General features: G+C 48.5%; 1 protein-coding gene across 1 annotated transcript in view; it reads left to right on the forward strand.

Annotated features, from left to right (window-relative positions):
* Irx5 (iroquois homeobox 5) overlaps positions 1-20,000 on the forward strand; it is a 56,164-nt gene that overhangs the window by 5,451 nt on the left and 30,713 nt on the right. The window lies entirely within an intron of this gene.

A 20,000-nucleotide genomic window follows, 5' to 3' on the forward strand; every position in this document is an offset into this window, starting at 1 on the left:
CCCTTCGTGGTGTGCAACCCCAGGAGTCATCTTCTCTTCCGAAAAGTTGGAAGAATAGGCAGTTCGCTTTTCTTAAGAGAAAGTTTAAAGACCACGTCAACGCGGCGGGGATTTGGAAGTACTGGTACTAAACCCTCTCCAAGGATTTTTTAAAAAAGAAAATTACAGGCCTCCTTGTGTTCCTGGGAATATGCAAATGACGCAGCGCGGCCTCCCAAGTCTGCCTGCGAAGGCTGGGGCTCCCGCCGCGTGCCCGCCGGGCTGCCTGGGAACTGGAACCGCGCTGGGGGCGCGCCGCCTTGCTGCCCACCTCGGGGCTGCTGGAGGAGGCCACCACCGACTGGGCAGTGCAGACGCCGGGGCTGGCCGACTGATGCCGGAGTCGGTGTCCCTCCTCGCACCTCTACCGAGCTTGGCCTCTGCAGTCTACGGTTTTCTTGGCGTTCTTCATCTCCCGCACAAGCTCCCAACGAAGTCTGGGGTTTTCTTTGGAGAACTGGGTTTCGGTGCCCAGCGATTTTTCTGGTGTCTGGGAACTTTCTAATTTGCAAGTGGCCCGTCTGGCAGGTCCGGCCTTGGGACACGGAGAAATAACACCTGAGTTTAATCCCAGAAGTAGTTGTGTGTCCCCAGTCCCTGGGCCTCCATTTTGTCGCCTCTCTGGCGGTCTAGGAGGACACACATCTTAGAGGCATGGGGAGGAGGTGCTTCTGGCAAGTTCTGGGGTCAGGGTTTGTTCGCAGGCTCGGTGGGGTGCGAAACGCACGAGAAGCAGTGCTTAAAATACCTACCTGAGGTCGCACGGGCGGTGACCACCTGCGCCTGGCAAGTCTAGTTTCAGACTCCAAGAAACAGCTAGCTTGGCACTTAGGGACCAAGAGGAGCCGAATCCCCAGCCACACGGGTAGTGGGACCTCTGCGCGGGGTCTATAGTCAGTCCTCCGAGGCTGTGCTCCTTCCCTTAACCCTCTTGCAAGCCAAATCAGTATAAAGGATTTGGTGGAGGGAAGCGCCCGATGAACCCCCGAGGGCAAATACGAGGGCTTTGAGAGAGGCGTCGAGGCCTTTTCCTCTCTGCTCCCTGACTTCGGCTGTGGGGGCCTAGCTGGGGCACAGAGCCTGCTGCGAGGCCTTTTGCTTTCTAAGCTCCTTGGGCCACCTACTCCCCTGGACTTGCCCCGCTTTAAGGACCCAAAAGGTCGAGGGAAGGGAGGGTCGTGCCTGTGGCTTGGGCCCATTGCCAGGCTTCTCAGCTCACCTGCCGGCCACAAATAGTTGCCAGCGCTGATGAAAACTGGGAACAGCACATTGCAAAGCACCCAAAGTGATAAAAACCACACTGTGCTCTCAAGAGGAGCCCCGCACCGATGCAGTTTAGGAAGGGCGCCGCCTACTGGTCCCCCTGAGCCTCAGGGTTCGCCGGGAGAAGCCGCTCTTCCAATGCCTGGGCCAGGACCCCATTCGCTGCAGGGCCTTCGTCCTGCACTTATGCTGGGCTACCTCAAGCTATTCCCACCAGCCAAGCCTCCTGGGCGCTAGACTCCAGGACCTACAGGCCTTTGAGTAAATCAGCTTTAACCTTGCGCCCTGGCTCCCGCAGTGTTTCAAAAGTCAGGCCACAGGCAATCAAAGTCGCCTTCAGGTTGGATTCTCAGAGCGGCCAGAAGCGTGGTCGGCTTCGCTTTATGTGCATGCATTTCTGCAAACTTATGCACCCCGAACCCCTCACAATCCTGTTTACCTTGTAGTTTGGCACTTGCAGAGGGGGGGTTAAACCCAGGCCTCCGAGCCCCGGTGCACCGTTTTGTCCTGTTCGTGGACATTATAAAATAATGAAAGGCACAGAACTCCCCTCGTACTGCTTCGAACCCTCTTATTTCGACAACTCCTTTGGTAAAGGTAAAGTCGGAGTGGCAAAGCTTGCAGCACTGAGCATGGCCTGTGCGCACCAAGCAGAAGTGCTACAGGGGCTCAGGGGTGTTGGAGGAGAACAGGGTGTTCCTTAGGCCCGGTCTGGCTCTGCGCATCCCTTATGGCTCAGCCATCCAACTGGACCGGATATCGAGCCCGACTGGGACCTTGCCTCCTGCCCTTCGTTTTTACGTAGCCAAGGGTTCAAGTTGGTCCCTGGAACCACCCTGTAGGCCCCCTCTTGCGGCCAGGTGAGGCCCACTCTCCTTTTCGTTTTCTCCCTAAATGCAAACCTGGACCCCGGGCAGTGGGCGGGCGGGTATTGAGTCCAAACAGGAGGAAGCCGCCCCCACCAAGCTGCAGCTCGGATTGGCCCGACCCTAGCGGCTGCTAAGGGTCTTCCGTCTCTCCTGGGCAGCAGACCCCATCCCAGGATCCCCCAAGGTCGCCCGCCGGGCAGCACTGGTTTCTGATGCCAGAATGAGCCCAGCGCGCCCAGGCGTCACTTTCCCAGTGAAATGTGCTTTTATTTGCTCCGAGCAAACCCCAGGCTCTCAGTGCTCCCGCCTGATGGATGCAAATGTAAATGTGCACTTATTTAATTGGATCAGGCCCCAAGATAAAAGAGATAAACGGCTCCCCGTTTGCTAACTTATTTTCCGAGGCATGCAGCTCGGCGTGGAGGGGAAGCTAATGAAGGAGCCGCGGCCGCTCAGCTCTCCAGCTCTCAGAGGCCGGCCCGCGTCGCATGGCCTGCGCCTCCTGGTCTCCCTCCTTTGCATGGGCCCTCCAAGCCTAGTGGGCTTCCCGTGGGACCCTCTGTGTGGCCTGACTGAGGCGAGCAGGCAGGGAGCTGACATCCTGCTTGCAAATATCGGTCCGCACCACGATGTTTCCCACCTTCTTGGCTTCCTCTGTTTTCTCACCCAGCGTCTGAGCTTGGGGTACAGCAGCTGGGCTTGTTCGACGGAAGATTCTTCTTTCTTCCCTAAGCATCCTCTTCCACCCCAGGTGGTGCTTGCAGAGACAAAAACAGAAGCCAGGGCCAGGAAAAAGCCCAGCGAGCCTCTCTGGCCTCCAGAGTCAGATGGAGCCGCCCTCAACAGCGACAGACCCCCTTTTCTGTCCCCACAGGGGTTTCTTTCAGAATGGACTGGAATCCCTGGATTAACCCCTCCTCCCCCAAATACTGTACTCAGTAAATATACAACAAAATAATTTCAAGGGTTGCAAAGCCAGCAGCTCTTCTGAGGGGAAAGGACTGCCTGGCTTTTTTTTTTTTTTTTTTTTTTTTTTTTTTTTTTTTTTTTTTTAGACTGCCCGGGTTTTTTTTTTTTTTTAGCCTGAGCACAGCTCAGACCCTGAGCACCAGCCGGTCCTCCTGCGCCTCGAGGTCACTTCTCAATTTGGGGTTCCAGTTTCCTCAAAAAGTTTCTCCTGTTCGGAAGAGCTGTAGAGCTGGGCTGAGGTGGGACTGATGCGACAGTCTGCGAAGGATGTGAGGCAAGAAGCCAGAGGGCGCGCTCAGCAGGACGCTGTTCAGTAGCCCCCAGACTCTGAGCTGGGCTGAGTTGGACTGGGGCTGGGCCTCCAGGGCCCCGGCTGTGCAGCACCAATGTCGCGGACCAGGGTCCCAACGTGCTGATGGATGGGCTTGTCAGGAAAGCTGTGTGCGCCAAGCACTCACCTCGCTAAACTGAAATTACTGTCTTTTCAGGGGCTAATTTGTGTTACTCCCATGGAGGGGCCCGGAGGGGGTTTGATGAGGCATAAAATGATGATTAATGAATTTATTGGCCGCTGCTCATCAAACAAGAACTCAGAGCTTGCTTCCACACAGGCAGCCTGGCGGCGGCGCCCAAGCCAGCCTCTGGGACTCAGTGCCTGTAACGGTTTCCCCAAATTCCCAGCCCTGACGCTTTGCTTGGTTAGCACCCTGTTTCCTGTGGGCGGTCCTGGCCCCCGTAGTCCGAAGTCCGAATGGAATCCCGAGAGAACCTAGGAGCAGAGCAGGGTCTAGCTGCCCGCCATTGCCCCCCTGCGGGCAGGCTGCTTGAGGCTGGGAGAGGACTGGGGCTGATGGAGGACACAAGTAGGTAGAAACCTCTCTCCAGGACTATAGGACTATGGGGTTACTGTGGAGCCTAGGGTATCATGTAGCTGTGAACGTGGAGCGTATTCCTGATATGTCAGTAGCTACTGGGTGGGAGCTTGGGCAGGGGTGACCCTGCGCTGTCTTCCTAAGTGCTCTGGGACAGTTTCAATAATGAGTCTAAGCCTGATGTCCTTATCTGTGAAAAGGGGCCACAACCCTGGATTTTGTGAGCATTACAGTGTGTGGTACATGGTACCCTTGAGTACAGCTATTAAGCTCCTGCTCTCTTAGAGATCCAAGTTTACTGGAGACATTAGCCCAGGCTTGGGGTGAAGGTAGAGGAGGAACACAGGCTCTTACCAGCATGACTGTTCTTCCCCTGGCCAGTGGCACCCCCAGGAACTTGATGGGAAACTGAGAGGGAGCCTGGAAAGGCAGCTGGACCACCAAAGGCTCCTTACCTTATCTGATGTCCCAGATCTCCCAACAATCAGCTCCACCCTTCCTCCTAAGACTTCCTGCCTTGCTGGAGGAGAAGGCAGGAAGACCTTGGCCTTGAATCCATCCAGGGTGCCCTTACAGTAGTGAGGCTCCAGGTCAGCTCTTCCCTCCTCTCTAAAACTACTGTTAACTGAGTACCTGCTATGCCTCAGGATCCTGTGTGAGCAAAACAAGGCTCTGCTCTCCTGGGAGCTTTCAGTTCAAAGGGGAAGACAGTAGTTCAACACGAGTCATGATGACTTTCCACAGAGTCCCAGTGATGAGGATTATAGGGAAAATTAAGAGGGCAGAATAGACTCTTTAAGAGAGGGAGTCTAGGAAGCTCCTTTAGAAGGCAGTTATGTATGCAGAAATCTGAATGATGCTAGGGAACCTTGGGAGAAGAATTCTAGGCCCAATGAATAGAAACATCCTGAGGTGGGAGCAGGTTTGAGGGAGACTTTTGGAGGAGGGAACCAGTTAGGGCAAAGCCAGGGTGAGTTCATCTGGGACCTTGTAGACCCTGGTAAGATCTTTGGGATTGGTGATGGAAGGGAGAAGAGGTAGAGGGTTGTGAGGCCCTAAGTTATATTCATAGGCATATTAGTACATGAGTTGAGCTTCTGGGAGGTGGCAGTAGAAACAGGGACCCATTCAGAGGCTGATGGAGGATCCCAAAGGAAGAACACACCTTGGGCCAGTATGGTAGCCAGAGGCAGGGAGAAGTGGCTACCATATATAGAAGGTGATGTCTTTGGGCTTCATTGATGGAGTGGCTATGGGGAATGAGGGGTACCATTTTCTGAGACAACAAACATTGACAGGGGAGCAGAGATTTCTTTTTCAGGTGGAAGAAAATCAGATATTCTTTGATTCAAACCCTTTGGCTCATGGTAGCTGCTCTCATGGACATGGTGGGGGTAAGATGCTTATGTCCAGGGAAGATTGGAAAGAGAACACATCCTTTCCTGAAGCCATGCTTCTTAGCATGTATCCCCTTTCACGCTTCTCCCAGGAGAGAAACTGAGGTTTGGGAAGTGAAAATAATGTGTCCAAGCTCACGAAGTGAGTTCACAGGCAGAGCCAAAATCCCCAGCCCAGGTCTCCTAACTCCTGGCTTGGGTTCTGCCTTGCCTTACCCAAGCTAAGTTCTCTAGCATATCTGTATTTTAACAGAGAACTCTCAGAAACAAAACGCCTTAACAGAGAGGAATGAATTTATAATGGTGGAATCTCAGACAGTGTGACAGGCTGTCAAGGGAGATATTTTTAGGCTGGGGCGGGAAACATCTTAGCCCTCCTCAAACACTGCTGGCGGAGGGCTGCCTGCCTCAACACTCCGTGTGTGTACAGATGAGGGAAAGCCCAGGATGAACTATCTCTCCCTGAGACTCCACAAAAAGGAGGGACTGTGGCTGCTTCCCTGCCAGAGAGTGTTGTCTGCTCTGAGTAATTGCTCTCTGAAAGGATCTGCTCATCCAGTCTGAAGTGACTTTCGCCCGCCTACAATTATCTCATGTTATAGAGGTAAAATTAATATTCCTTTGCCCATCATCTCAGAGTGAGTCCCACTAGACAAAGGTTTGAGCTGGGGGCAGGCTGTAAGTCACTGGTCCTTTGGGCATTTATTTTGCATTTCTTTTTCTGACATCTCAGCTTGACTGCTTTTTCTCATCGCCTTTTTTGACTTTCTGTATTGTGTATCTGGTTGCCAGCTTGGGGACTTTTTTTTTTTTATTATTCTGTCAATTATAAGTCCCTTGTCCTCAAGGGAACCCACAGGCCCTTAGGAACGGTGTCTCAACATCCTTCAAGCAGACTCAGGCATCTGTTAGCCCCAGATTCTAAATACCCTCATGGTTCCAGAATGTTCCAAACACCTTCCCAGCCAGCAGGGTTTGACATCAGACTCACCACAATTGTTTCAGAGACTGTCTTCTTTTTAGATCCAAACCGCATGGGTTTTTGTTGTTATTGTTATTTATTTGTTTTGCTTGCCCTGTATTTGTATTGAGTATCTGAATCCAGACCCTGTAGTAATGGGAAGAGCTGTGCAGCAAGAAGCATGTAGCTGAGGGCCAGTTCCCCTGGATCCTATGAGTTGATTCATGACCGCTCAGGGAAAAGAACTCATTTGAAATAACTGCTACCTCTGTGTTCCCTTGAAGAGTACAGCAGATAATTCATGGGTGTGGCTTATTTTGGTTGATAGAGTTTTTTTTCCTGTCTAGACTTTATTTATTTATTTATTTATTTATTTATTTATTTATTTATTGGAAGGATTCATTTTACTTCACAGTTTTGCAGTGACATGGTCCACCTTGGCTGGGGAAGTCATGACATCTGCTGTGGCTCTTGGCTGTGGCAGTGGGAGCAGGAAGTTGCTTGCTTACATCTCTCCAGATCAGGAAGCCGAGACAGGTGATTATGGGTGCTCAGCTCATTTTCCTCTTTTCTTCTTTTTATTCAATCTTTTTCCTTTTAATTTTCTCTTCCAATTGAGCAAATTGAAAGATCCAGGTGGGAGGCCCATCTGAGAAGGTTCTGCAGCCTCTGCTTGGCTCCATGATCCTCAAACCTCCTTCCAGCCCTTTCTTCCAGATCCATGGGAGGGCCTCTCGCTTTTAGAACTGGTGTTTACACAATCATTTACTTCAAATTCTGTGCTGCGTACTACTTTTGAGAGAAACATTTGTATGATTACTGTGACTGACCCAGGAGACCATGACAGAAAATGAATCCAAATGAACTTGTTGTCCTTTCTGGGTTTTAAGGTAGCTGACATCTTTCAGAATCAGATCTCTGATGGTTCCTATCCCTTCTGCTTTGAATGCTGCCCTCAAAGTTACAGGGGTATCTTTTTGGCCCACCTGAAATCATCTCATGATGTGTGGGGATGTTTGTTTGTTTTGTGTGTGTGTATGTGTGTGTGTGTGTGTGTGTGTGCGTGTGTCTGTGTGTGTGTGTGTGTGTTTATGTATGCATCTGTGTTTGCAATACATAGGGCCTTGTGAATTCTAGGTAAGTACTCTACCATTGAGCTCTATTTCCAGGCCTTCCTTTCCCTTTCAATTTGAGACAGGGTTGGCTCTATTGCCCAGGTTGACCTGGAACTCAAGGACTCAAGAGATCCCCCTGAAGAGCTGGGACTACAGGCCTGCCACCACACCAGCCCCTATACATGGTTATCATACTTTGTGGAAGAGCAACAGCTTCTTTTTCTACAGATACGGAAACTGAGGCCCTGAGAGGTCAAACTACTTGCTAAAACCACACAGCATGACCCTGATGCCTCCAATCCCTCACAAGTTCCCTCTGGAAGTTCTTTCTTAGTGGCAACCTCACACTTCCATCATCTCGGACTGAGCTTCTAGGAAACCAAAACTCAACAGAGAAATGCTTATGACCTATTACACTTGGGTCCCTCATAACACCTTGACCTGTAATATCGCTCCCTTTCTCATGTCTGAAGTCACTCTTTGGGGTTGAAAGGCCTTGGCAGGTCTTGCCTTTTGTAGGTGGGAATAGGGGCTAGAGTTTCATATCTGAGAAAATAGTGTGGAGGTAGTAAGGCTGTTGATTCTGGAGACCCCAGGGTGGAGGATGCCATCTTCTGTAAGAGGGCTGTGCCCAGGTGTTCTCCACTCCCCATGTTTCCTATCTCCAGTTGCTTGCATGTTGGGCTTCCATGTCTTCTACCTCCTGCAACCGCTTTGGTGACACAGAGCCCCTGGTCAGTGTTAGCAAATAGAATCTGTTGGTTTCCCAGCCATCATGTCACTGAGAGTTAATGCCTTCCTCCCTGCTCTTCTTTCTCTTTTCCTCTCTATACAGGAGACCAAGGTGGCCCTCCCCTGCCTAACCTGCAAGTCAGTCATGTCCCTCAGTAGTGCTCCTGCCATGCCTGGCTTAACATAGCCCCACTCTTGCTCTAAGCCTCATATCCAACTACTTGCCCACCTCACATCTCAAGTCTGAAGGGCCATATGCAACTTCAAAATGCCCCCCAAAGAAGCCACCCTCCTCAACCTCAGGTCAGCGCCTCCTGCTGTCACCACTCAGTCTTTAGAAGAGGAATTTTAGAAACGCAGATGCCTCTCTTTCCCCATATCTTCTGTGGTCTTAATTCCCAAGTCCCTAGGATCCTTCTGAGGGAACTCATGTGATGCCCTCCCCTCCATGCTCTGGTTTGAGCCTTGCCATCTGACAGGAACTAAAGCATGTCTTCTCCATGGTCTCCCCATCCAGGGGACCACTATAGCACCAGTGCAGTGCTCACAGCCTTCTGTCCTGGGTACTAGCATACACTGATATGCTGATACTAGCATACACTGATGGAAATCCAAACAAACACATGAACCTCAGGCCAACGTGTTCATACTTTCCCAAAGGATATGCTCTTGAGCTCAGAAAGAGCTCAGAGGTGAACTGACATGGGTTTGAGTCCTGACACCTGCCCTCTGTAATTTGAGGCACACTAGTGTTCCAGGAAAAATGACCAAAGGTCTGGGCAGAGAAGCCTGGAACCAAGACCTGTGGATATGGAAAGGCCTCCAGAGCCTGCCTGCCTGGGCTTCTTCCACATCTGGACCCCTCACCAGCTGTGGAGCCTTGTTCCTCTGCCATCAGTATCTCCATCAGCATGACTAAGGGTGAGGAGGCATATAAGAACAGTACCAACCTCAGGCGGTGAATGAGAAAAGCTGTGCGAAGCACGTGGTGGCCTTGTAACAAATGCTGGCTGGAGCCATGATAACCCAATAGAAATGGTTTCCTACAGTGGAAAACGACCTAGACTTTCTCAAACTGTTGTGTGCTTTCTCATTTTTTGTTACTTCACATATTTTTGCTGACCTATCATGTTTAAGATGTCTTGAGTTTAAAAAAAAAGAAAGAAAGAAAAACGTATTTTAAGAATTACCTCTTGGAACAATATTTCATTACATAAACTTACTGCTGACTCATCTGTCCCTTGGTAACTGAGTCTTTCTTTACCAATAACTTTAATTATATCAATCACTCATTCCCCAAACAGCTGAATAATGAAAGCTCCCAGAGATGACACCAGGGACTTCTGTCACACGAGCAGGGACTTGTGGCTGGAGAACTGCCTTTTCTTTTTTACATAGCATTCAGAACTTCAAACAGGATGGGAATGTTTAGGTTTTTGCTATCTGTCCATCTACCTCCTTATCTATCTGCCACTAGCAACTTCCAGAGTGGGAGGAAATGACTATAATTTCTTGAATTCAATTGAATCTGTTTCATCTGACATTTCTAAGTCATAAGTCTCAAGTTTGCCTCGAGGGTTAAACACACGATACCTCAGAGTTCCAACACCAATTCCTTTGCTGAAAGCTGCTAATTGCACAGTTCAAGAGTTAAGATGTTACCTAAACAATTATCTTGTTAGCAATAATAATAGCTACCTTATTAAGCACTTAGTGCATGTCAATTATTATAGTAAACTATTACACACAGCGTCTGGTCTCAGTGCAACCTCAAAAATCCCAGCTGCTATTATTATCCCCATTTTACAGACAGAGAGACTAAGGCTCTATTGAAAGGTTTATTTGAAAGGCGTCAGAGGAAGAGAAGGACCTGGGGAATGCCTCACTGTCATTTTTGCATGGAGGTTGTTCCAGGAGACAGAGGCAGGCTGGTCCTTGTCACTTTAAGCATTAGCTGACTGTGAGATCTATAGTGAGTAGAGTAATGGTGAAATACTATCTGACTCTGTAAGAAAAGTGATAGTCAATTTGGTGAGGAGTGGGGCATGCCAGGGGTGGGCATCTTACAGAACCCTGCTCCAAAGTGTTTCTTCCTCTCCTCAGGGCTCTGATCCTCTTACCCTGCACTGTGGTATTAGCCTCCCAAGTGATCACTCTCTGTCTTGAGACCTTCCCTACATCTTTCACCTACGTGCTCCTAGTTTGTTAGCCATGAGATAGTGGAGCTATAGAAGAGGGTAGGGCATAAGAGTGACAAAAATCCAAGCTTCAAAAAACTGAAATCTGAGCATCTCTGTCATTTGAAACCCCTTCACTCATTTGACCCCAGTTTCCTGTGTGGCCCCATCTCAATGGTTATGTTGGATTTGCACTGCCTGAGTACCCCAAGCCTTTCTCCCAGACTGGTTCTGCTGCTCAGCACTCTCCACCCCAGCCATGTGTCTGTTCTGCAGATACTCTTCTAGAAGCATCTCCTAATGGCTTCAGCCCGTGCTGAGTCCTCTCCCTGTGTGGAAGCTTCTGAGAAAGGGCAGTGGCTTGCACAGACTCTGGGAGCAAGGATACCTGGCTTTGCACCTCACCTCTGCCACGTGTCAGGCGTGTGATCTTTGGTAAGGGTGGTAAGCCCCAGAGCTTTGGTCCCACTCTAGTCAAGACTGAGCAAGGGCATATGTGGAGAATGTCTCCTCACACACTTGCTGAATACCACCTGAAGAGCCAAGCTTGACCAGCCAAGCTGGTCAACCACTGAGTGACTACCCATGTATAAAACAGGAACTAAGATCCCAGAAATCACACCCAGCTCTAATCTTGGTAGGCATATCCCCTCTGTGAACACATGGATCCAACATTGAGTTCCTGTATACCATTTTTCCTAAGCCAATGTCAGACTGTTTTATGTTAGATGTTTAGAAGACTATTGGTAGCGCTGGTGGGTAGCTCAGAGGTAGACATGTGCCCAGTGTGCACAAGGCCTTAGGTTTGATACCCAGTACAAATCCCCACCCAGCCAGCTAACCAACCAGCCAACCAACCAACCAAACAAACAAAATCACAAAATCAAGACAGGCTGCTTGTAGTTTGCCCACATCTAGGTAAGCCTCTTAAATACCATAGTCCTTCCACCCCTTTTCTGAGGCTTGAACCCAGGTCCTTGAACCACATCCCCACCCTAGTTGGGCGGTGCTTACTTTATGCTTTTCTTTTTCAACACCATTGCCTTATATATGGGCATTTATTCCTCAGTTCACACTTTCAGACATGGCTTTTGTGGCAGGGTGATCAGGCTGAGAAAATGGTGGTCCTAGGTCCTAGGCCATCCTTGGGGACAGTTCTGGGGAAAATGAGGGTCCAGTATCTCCCCACATGGCCTGTTGTGGGTAGGAGACAGATAAGGGAGGAGCTGTGTATGGCTCTGGAGGGCAGTACTCCAGCATACCAGTCCCTAGTGGGGAACTTTCTTTTTTCGATTGCTTGTTTGTTTGTTTGTTTGTTTTCAGACAGCGTCTCCCTATGGCCCCAACTGGTCTGAAACTCAGTATGTAGACCAGGCTTCAGTCTTACAGAGATCAGCCTGCCTCTACTACCCAAGCGCTAGGATTAAAGGCATGTGCCATCATGCCTAGCTAGGGTGAGTTTCCTTCACCTCTATTAGGGGTCCCAGATTAATCCTAAATTCATATCTAATCACAAACTGCTGGGGATCTAGAACATTTAGAGATTAAGAGCTGAGAATCAGATTGCCTGGGTTCTTGCCTCTCCGATTCTCCCCTCCCTGGCCTACCTTAGCAGTTACCTTTTCCCATCTTACCCCAAAATTTCACCTGTCGTTCCCAAATCTGCTCAGTGTAACCTCTTCCATGTGTTTGAGTTGTCCTCTCGTTTCTGTGGCACTCCAGTCCCATCCCCTCTTCCTTCCTCAGTGGCTCCCAGCTCTAGTCTTCCACCCTGCAGTTGATTTTTGAGGATGGATGTGTGAGTAGTGATGTAATTCCCTTGTCTAAAGCATTCATTGGCTCTCCGTTGCTCTCAGGCAAGGTCTGCAGCCTCCTAAATACAACGGTCCCTCCAATTTGATGCTGTGAACATTTGGAGTGTGATTGTCTCCACGTCTAAGTACTAATTTTTCTCTGAGCCTTTATACATGCTATTCGCTTCACCCAGCATGTGTCTCTCCCCTCTCCCCATCTTCCTACATTTAGCCTCTGTGTTGAGAAAGGTATGCGTAAAGTTCCTTGGTTGTATGACTTTTGTTGTGGCTATATTGATCATCAACTTGATAGGATCTAGAAGTGCCTTGGGACAAATCCCTGGGTGGGTTTTTGAGAGGTTATCTTGACTAGGTTAACTGAAGTGGGAAGACCCACCTTAAAGTGGTTGTCACCATTCACTGGGTTGGGGTTTTAGACTACATAAAAAGAAGAAAGCTAGTTAAACACTAATGTTCATTGTTCTCCGCTTCCTGACTGCAGAATGGACCAGGTGCCTCAAGCTCCTGCCACTGGGACTTCCTTGCCTTGCCATGATGGACTGTATCCTCAAACTGTGAGCCAACACTTTCTTCTTTAAGTTGCTTTTGTTCCTTAAGCTCCTTAAGCTATTTTGTCACAGCAATAGGAAAAGTAATGAGTACAGCCTTGGATGTCCTGGCACTCATTTTTTTTCCATCTGTAGAATGGGACACAGAGTGTTAGTGTTAAGACTTGTCTCATTTTCTGAGGCAGGATTTTGCTATGATGCGCAATTTGGCGTTGGGCTCATGATCCTCCTGCCTCAGCCTTCTGAGTTCTGGGACTATAGGTGTGCCCCACACACCTGGCTTCAGGAGGGCACTTTAAAGTCAGTATGCCATTCACTGCCTCAGTGGACCACCGTAAGGATTCAAGGACATCATCATAGACAGTTTCATAGGCCTATCAACAATCAGAGGCAAAAGGCCCAGTCTTCACCTGAAGGAAACTGCAGTGGAATCCAACTTGGCTCATCAGGGTTGTTAGCTCCTTAATTGCCATCTCCTTCTTTTCTCTTTTCTAAGGGACCTCCTGGTTTTGTTTGGGGTGACAGTGCACTCAGTTCTAGGGGATAAATCATTTACATCAGGGCCAGTTATGATAGTTCCATGTCCCTTTGCAAGATGCTCATTTTCCCAGCTGCTCTACTAGCTGTTATCCATGGCACCCATTCTGGCCAGTAACATATGCAAAAATGCCTACCACCTTTCTGGATCTCAGGCTGCTGAGATGAGGCATGGAGACCAAGAGCAGTTGTGTGAAGCTTTTTTCTTTAAACAGATGATCCTGTTTTTCTGATCCAAAGACATCTTAAGTTCACATGTAATAATGTAATTCCCCCAACTAAAATACTTAACAGGTCTCTTGCTCCCAAACATGGTTTCCTGATACATGTAGTGGATCACAAATACAACACAATGCTTGAATTGAAACGTAGAGAAGACAAGTGCCGCCCCAGCTTTGGCAGGTAGCCCTAAAACACATCTACAGAATAACACGTGGGAAACCATCAAGTTGGAGCAATGAATGAGGGATTTCTGTTTGTTTTATTTCCTTTTGTTTTTGATACCCAGATTCCATGCCACTATCCTGAATTTCTCCCTGAAAGTACCCCTGTCCTCCCCTGGGTCCATATGCTTGAGATGTTGTTAATTCAATTATGACTCCTGGGTGAGTCACGTGACTAAGGCATGGCCAACATTCCATCCTTTGAAGACAGAGACTGGCCCAGGGAGATCCAGGCCTAAGATATTATTAAAATTGACGAAAAGTAGATGCTTCCCCCCCCCCAGCAATGAAATTGGATGACCAGTCTAGGATACTTGAGAAAGAAGAGAGCAGAGCCAAAAGATGGAAAAAGCCCAGATCTTAGAATCTCGAATTTCTTGCATTATGCTTTGCTTGAAGGCTGTTGAAACTTTCACTGGATTTTTGGTTTAAGGCATCAGTATCTATTCTCCTGAGCAGCCAAAGAACCCCAATGATAACAGATCCCCTCCAGACCCCGAATGCTGGGGTTGTCAGAGAAACAGATATGGGGTCTACTCACAGATGCTCTGGCTGCCCTCCTGGGTGCATGCTGGGACTACACCTGTTCTGAGTAAGAATGGTGTGTCTGACTTCCTTTACCCACACGGTGTCCATAGAAGTGATAAGTGTCATTTCCAGTGAGACACAGGGCACAGTTTACCCTCCTCTGTTTCAGATGGCAGCAGCTCCAGAGTGAGGACAACGTGGGACCTCTGTTGACCTTTAATGGACTCATAGCATGAGGGAGAAGCCAACAAGTTGCCACTGGGACACTGATTTGTTATAGCATCAAACCTTAGCCTGTCGATAGACATATACTATCAGTAACTATTTTCATCTCCCTCTTCCTCCTGCCCCTTCTCTGTCTTACCTCTTCTTCTCCTTCTTCCCCCCCTTTCCTTCTTCTCCCCAGCTCCACCCCCTAGCTTCCTTGCTCTGCCCATTACAATCTATTTCTTAACTTCTGTCTGTCAACAGATCATTAAAAGTCTTCCTAGATTGCTCATCCCCTGCCTTCCTAGCATATCCAAGTGGACATTGGCAGGAGATAACCAGCCTGCCCCAGCAAAGTGTACCTCTACATCCTCACCAGTGCCAATCAATTACAGCTGTCAGTCACTCATTCTCCCCAGCACGAGTCCCAGCAGGCCGACTTCCTAATCATATTATTGGATTCACAGGGCTCCAAGTTCCAGAATAAAACATCCAGAAACTCTTGTTCATTATCTTATGAAAATCCACACGATTCTAAAGTTTGTGGTACGGTTTTCACAGCACAATGCTCTTCCAAGATAAAACACTGCCGGTTGAAAGCTCATCAGCTTTAGCTGCTAATGAGGGAATTCTGGAGCCGATGGGTCCCCAAAGCCACTGGACTCTGTGTCCTAGCACCTAAGGCTGCAACTGACTGTGTAAGATGCTGGCCTGGAGCTTTGGAAATGACAAAGTTCTTTTGAAAGCAAGAAAGTAGAAACGAATCATTCCTGAAGTCTGTGAGTAGGACACTAGTAAGTGTGGGGGTCTCACCCTGACCTGCAGATGAGTGCTGGGCAGGCCATGGCCACTGGTAAAGCACATCTGTGGGAGTGATGGGAACCGCAGGGACCATCACAGACACACATCTTCAACATTCAGTTCCAGCTAATTGTTACCTTATAGGAATGTGGGCCAAGTGTTCTCTCCCCCCACCCCCGTTCCTCTCTCTCTTTCTCTTTCTCATCTCTCCTTTTATCTCTATCTTGGCAAGAGAAACTTGGAATCCATATAACTTTCCAGCTATATCGTATTTTCCCTAAACCACCGTTGGGTCCCAGTTTAGTTGTTATGGTCTGAACATATTCATACGTGTGCCTCTAACAGCTCATGTATTAAAGGTTGGTCCACAGCTATAGGTACTGTTTGGGGATGTTGTGGAAACTTTGGGAGGTAGACAATTGGCTCGAGGAAGGAGGTCACTGGAGCAGGTCTATGGGGGCCTGTCATTCTTTCCTCTTCCTGACATGGTCTCTGCTTCCTGTACATGGAAGTGGAGAAGCCCATGTGGTACCTGCTCCTTAGTCTGACATTCCCACTGCCATGAAGTTCTGCCTCCGCACATGGGGCCAAGCAATCATGGGCTGACACCTCTGGAATTTCAAGCCAAGATAAATCATTCCTTCCTTTAGTTGTTTCTGTCAGGAATTTCGTCATGGTGATGACAAAGGAACGAATATAGTTGCAGCTATAGAGCAACATTTGACAGCATGCAGCACACAGCTGTTCTACTGTCTCTTCCTATCCGACACCATCTCCAGCCCACAGCTTGGGAAAACAATGCTAGAGAAATGAAGTAGCTCATTCAAAGCCACACTTTGAAATTCTGCCTCCCAATCAATACCTGTTCCATCATAGCTCCAACAGATGGCACATAGGCTAACCATATGAGGGTCACACACATCCATTTCTTTGGTATATGTTGTCAGTGAGAAGGCACTCCAAGCCAAGAACTACCGCTCCCAAGGGTCTCTTCACCCTGGGACCAGTTGGTGAGAAGGGATGGAGTCTGGGGATGGAGCTCAGTGGTAAGCTCTTACCCAGCACGTGCCAAACCTTGGGTTCAATTCCTCACGCTTAAAGGAGAGAGAACGTGAAGCAATCTTGTTCTATCCCACTGCCAGCAGGTGTAAAGCACGTGTGCCTTCTCCCACAGCTTATTGTCATTGAGCACTGCCACCTTGGCAGCCACACAGTGAAAATCAAAGACCACAGGAAGGGATGAATCAGACCCCCCCCCCCGTCTTCATTTGGCATTGACCCCCTCCATAGGAGCTCTGTTTCTGGCTTGAAAGATAAACTTCCATTGTGGTTAAATCATTGTACATCTTCAGCTCTGATTGCTTTAACAACTAGTACCATCGCAACCAATACAAACATGCACGGATTATGAAAAATCTTTCCTTTCCCCCTCCTCTTAGCAGGAGGAGACTGTAGTGAGCGTTCTAGTATCTACGATCACTTTTATCTGCTGGGTCTTGGATGAGCAAATGACTCTGTTCAGGTTTGGTTTCCAGTGGTGGGGTGAGGAGGTGGCCCTGGGTGTCACAGTGTCACTGCATCTTTGCACCCCTCCCCAAACTTGGCTTTCAACGGTGGCTAGTTCATGTTTCAGCTGAGGTGAGCACCCCATCACTCATCCCCTGGAGGGAAGCAACAGACAGAATAAGTCCTTGGCTTGTGGAGGCTGCACACCCTCCACCAAGATAGGAGTCAACATGTTTGGGAACATCAAAGACAGCTTGATATCTTTAGCATAAGATTAACATTTACAAAGGTTTGCCCTTGGCCTGTTCCAGGGAATCCAGCAGACACAGCCAGAAGGGACAATTAACATCATCCATTCACCCTGGGATCTGCTGGCATCTCCTATTAGGTTCTCTTTTGTTAAGAAAGCATCTTGCTGCTTAGTCCTTAGATCCAAGTTGGCCTGGAAGTGGTGATCCTCCAGCCTCAGCCTCCTGAGTGCTAGGATTTACAGGCATACACTATCACACCCAGTTCTCATATTAGATTTTCTTTTGAACTTTCTTCTTAATTTGGGGTGCAGGAGGTAAAGGGGGGGTGTCTCAGGTTTGGGTGAGATCCCTGTACACATAGGGAGTCTTTGCAGTACACTGGGCAGGGTAGCATGAATTGAAGTCCTGGGAGAGGGTTGGGCCCTCCTTTCAAGCACTGCCATTTAGAGCGGGGAGGGAAGGAGAGGAAAAGAGTATACCCAGCTTCCCATAGCCACAAGTCAGCGCCTTCCAACGGCTACCCATCAACACAGAAGGACGGAGGACGGTGAAGCAGGGGCTTGTCTGCAGCGAGAGGCCAAGAATACCTCACCACATGCCAAGTACCAGCAACAGTAGGCAGTGGATGGGAACCAAAATCCCTCCCAGCTGTTGGAAACCATACCCTATTCAGAGATAATTGGCAATTAGTTAAACAACTTCTGTTTAGAACATACCTTCTCCCCACCCTTCAAGCCAGCTGTGTTTAGAAGGGGGTAGGGCTTCTCACAAGTATGGAAACCTAATCTTCCAGTCAATAAAACATCACAGAACTCTAGGAGCCAATGAGTAAGAGAACAGAAAACTTTCAGGCAAAAGAACCTCTCTCTAAAACCCAGTTTCCCTCCTCTCTTGTGTGTCAGGGAGGGGTCAAGAACACAGACTTTGGGGACAGACAAACCTGGTTTGAGTATCTACTCTGCCACTTACCAGCTGGGTATGCTTGGGCACAGTGGCTTAGACTCTTTGGATCTCAATGTTCTTATGTGAAAAGGGGCATGGAAGAAATACTGTGAAGGTTTCAAGAGATGGATCCCGAAAACGTCTATGCTTTATTAGGGTTCCAACATGCTTTAAGTCCAAATCCCTTATCTGGGCACTCACATTCCTTACAGTTTTCCCCAACTAAGTGTTTCAAACTGGTCCTCACTGGTTCCTCATGGTCTAAGAGTCAAGAAGAACTGATGCCCTCGGCCTTAGTTTCCTAGTCTGTGAAATGAGCCCCAAGAACTGGAGTCTCCCTTGGGTGTCTATCAGTCTTCCTGGGCTAGGCCTTAGAAGATCCTTCTCCTGCCACACAGTCCCCTCAGATAGAACACTTTCTTTGCACCTCTACCTGCAGGTCTTACTGGATCTTCAAGGTCAGGCTGCAATGCCACCAGCAAGCCCTCCTGGGAATGGATTGATTTCTTATTAAACAGCTCCAAAGAAAGTTATAAATTTGTTTGTTAAAATCAGAGTGTATCACTTGTGGGGTGTGTGTGTGTGTGTGTGTGTGTGAGAGAGAGAGAGAGAGAGAGAGAGAGAGAGAGAAAGAGAGAGGCCCAGCAGCTCTAATCTTTGTTCCACCACTGGGACACTAGTTGGGGATGGGTAACTGCTGCCCCCTGCAGGCAGGGCAGTCTTCAGAGCAGTCCCTAATCCTAATGCTTCTCTGATTTGGTTTTTTGCCTGAAGCAAAGTAGGCATCCCATTCTTCTCTGTTGTCCTCTCACCCTTGGCCCCATCTCTACCTCACCCTCTTCCTCTGTGTCCTCCTCGCTCTCTCCCCCTTTTTTGTAGGTGATGTCTCTTGTTTGCTCATCTTATGTTTGAGTTATTGATGTTCAAAGACGTCTTCATCTCCCCTACTAGTTTGAGCTCCTTGAAGATCAAGCTCATTTTTACCTCTGAAGCCCAGAGGGCCAGGCCCCAAATCTGGGAACAGGGTCCTGCATGTACATAAAGTGTCTCTCTAGGGCTGTGAATGAATGAATGGGTGAAAGAATGATAGCATGTGTACCTATTTAGCACCTACTATGTGCCAGGCAGGGTAGCAAGCACTTTATTCATTCTAAAATGAATGCATGTAGGAATGAGTGATCTCTGTGCTCAGCTCTCAGCTCAAGGCTGGTGACCTATCCTTTCTGAGCAATAGGAAAATACATACATAGTCAGTTCTGAGCCCTCGGGTGGCCCTTTAAGGGCTCAGTCCAAGTTCCAGCCATTGATCTCAGCAAAGTTCACACAGTGAACGCAAGGAAAATTGTTAAGGCTGTCAGTTGTCCAAAGAGCTAGCCCAGCTCTCCTTGGAACCCTAAAACTTAGAAAGAGAGGTCACCATAGCAGCAAGTCGGGCTTCCTGCTTGGTTTCCTCCCAACATTTATGGAAGCATCTGCTTGTCCTGGTCTTACTCTTCCATGGAATGCAAACAGAATTTGTTTGTTTACTTATTTAATTATTTAGGTCTTTTTGAGACAGGGTCTCCTTATAGATCCAGGTGGCCTCGAACTCATTAAGTACACCAGGCTGGCTTTGACCTCATAGAGATTCGCCTGCCTCTGCCTCCCAAGTGCTGCTATTAAAGGTGTGTGCCACCATGCCCGGCCTTGTTTATTTATTTATTTATTATTTTTGTTTATTTGTTTAGTTCTGGGTGTATGTCTGTGAGTGGGTGTGTGTATGTTAGTTCAGGTGTCCCTGGAGGATAGAGGCGTTGGATTCTCTGGAACTGGAGTTATAGGCAGTTGTGTGCCATCCTACATAGATGCTGGGAGTCAACTTGGTGCTTTAAAAAAGCAGTACACACTCTTAACTGCTGAGCCATATCTCTAGCTTCTGACTTTTGAGCCTGTGTGTGTGTGTGTGTGTGTGTGTGTGTGTGTGTGTATGCCTGTGGGTGTCATGTTTGCTCATTTGTGTACCTGCAGAAGCCAGAGATTGATGTCCAGT

Source organism: Nannospalax galili, unplaced genomic scaffold, assembly GCF_000622305.1.
Source record: "Nannospalax galili isolate Female #2095 unplaced genomic scaffold, S.galili_v1.0 scaffold274, whole genome shotgun sequence".
In the NCBI taxonomy this organism is placed as follows: Eukaryota; Metazoa; Chordata; class Mammalia; order Rodentia; family Spalacidae; genus Nannospalax; species Nannospalax galili.